This window comes from Rhineura floridana, chromosome 15 (genome assembly GCF_030035675.1).
Source record: "Rhineura floridana isolate rRhiFlo1 chromosome 15, rRhiFlo1.hap2, whole genome shotgun sequence".
NCBI classification, from domain to species: domain Eukaryota; kingdom Metazoa; phylum Chordata; class Lepidosauria; order Squamata; family Rhineuridae; genus Rhineura; species Rhineura floridana.
Window position 1 is genome coordinate 38243217 of NC_084494.1, and position 2047 is coordinate 38245263.

Below are 2047 nucleotides of genomic sequence, written 5' to 3' on the forward strand. Positions count from 1 at the left end.
GACAGTGTCAAATCTTTCTGCAAATCTTCTGCAAACAAATCAGCTCATCTGGAAACGATCTTAGAGATTTCTTTTTATATTAAGTGGTATACTTTTGTTTAGAAATAATAAACAAAGCTCCGATCATTCCTGTTCATTGGGTATGCAGGCTGGGGCTGATGGGAGTTTAAAGAACCCTTAAAAGTTGCTCACAAGTCTGCCATCTTTATTCATTTAGTTATTGTGAAGAATCTGTTGCAGTGCAGTGTTTTCTGTGTTGCCCACCCCACCTTTTGGGGGGTTGATTTGTGCTGATCTTTCTCACGTGAAATGCACTTGCAATGCCAATCTATCCAGTGTTTACTGGCAAAGTGCTACTGCAACTTTTTGTCATGGCTTTGGGCCAGGAATCCTCAGAGGTAGAGTCCTCCTACAACAGCAGCTCCAAGGAGGAGGAGGAGGAGGAGGAGATGGATCCACTCACTGGTCCTTCCCATGGGGATTGCTCAGACTGGAACATGCCTCTCATCCCCTGCATCCTGAGAAGACACCTCTGCCACCAGACTCCAATGACTCCCCCTGAGGAACATTCCCCAAAGAAGTCCCTGCAGCTTCAAAGGCTGCTGTGTAGAGTAAGCCAGTGATTGCAGGGAAAGGCAACAGGATGCAGCACTCCCCGTGCAGTGCTTTCATCCGGACTCCCTAGTTCTGCCAGTTGCTCCAAGACCCTGCTGAACCTCGCTAACCATTCTCCTGAACTGGCACCTTGTCCAAGGGCACCTTGCCTTGACACAGGCTCCAGAACCCTGTGCCCACTGTCTACTGATTTCCATCCTGTTTAGGCCATCGCCTTCCCTTAGTGGGGGATGTTGCCATGAATGAAGCGACTCTGCCTTTAATTAGAAGCTTCCTCCTTGTGGCTTCTTCCTCCAATGGCATCTTGTTCAGTGTGGCTGGTGGTCAGTAAGGAATTGCCTCTTGATTGCTGCGATGAACCCCTGTATTCGTATAACTCAACAGTGCCTGGGATACAACGGCTTGACTGGTAGTAGATTTCAAAGTGCAGGAGCTCATTGTGACAGCCCTTGTAGTCATGTCCCAAGGGCTTGCAGAAGGCTGGGTTGCTCCATTATTGTGTGTGTGTGTGTGTGTGTGTGTGTGTGTGTGTGTGTGTGCGCGCGCGCGCACGCTCGCTCGCTCGCTCGCACGCACGCACGCACAGAGTTGCAGTACATAGCATAATACCCAATTTGTCAGGATCAGTGTGACTGCAACCCTAGGCAGAGCTTCCTGGAATGAGCTTCATCAAGTTCAGTGGTGTTTAATTTAGTTTCTTTTTTTTTTTATAATAATTTTTATTATTCAGATTTTCATAAAACAAACACAACAAAATCAAACAACAAAAACAATACAACAAAAAGAAAAAGAAAAACTTGACTTCCGATTTGTCACAGATCAGCTATAAGTATATAATATATATCAAACCTGTCCCCTAAAACATACGAAATTCACTTTTTTCCATAGTCTATCTTAATTAATCGTCAAATCCCATTATCATCATTTCAACAATTAGCAGAACAAAGCCTTCAGGTGAAATAAGGCTGTGGGGAAATTTGGCTCAGTTCACATCTCAATGTGCAATTACCTAATTCGAAACAATATATCAACTGAAACACAGTTGCCTTTCAAAATTTACACTTCTCCAACCAAGGAATATGCATGAAAATGTAGATATATTACGGGAAAGTGTGCATAAGAATGCATATATTAGTACGGCATGCAAAAATGCTATGCAAGTGCATGGTGGGTGCATCCAGGAAAATCAAATCATAACTGGCTCCCATTGAAAGCAAAGGAATAGGCTTTAGTTGATGCAATAGGACCCGGGTCACTGCAATTATCTTTGAGAAACATGGGAAGGTGCCATATATTGAGGCAGACCATGGGTCTGTTGTTTGCACTGACTGGCAGTGATTCTCTAGAGTCTCAGACAGGCGAACTTCCGAGCTCTGCTTGGAGATGCCCTTTGCTGGATTCTGACCCCCCCCCCAATTATATTACCCCCCCC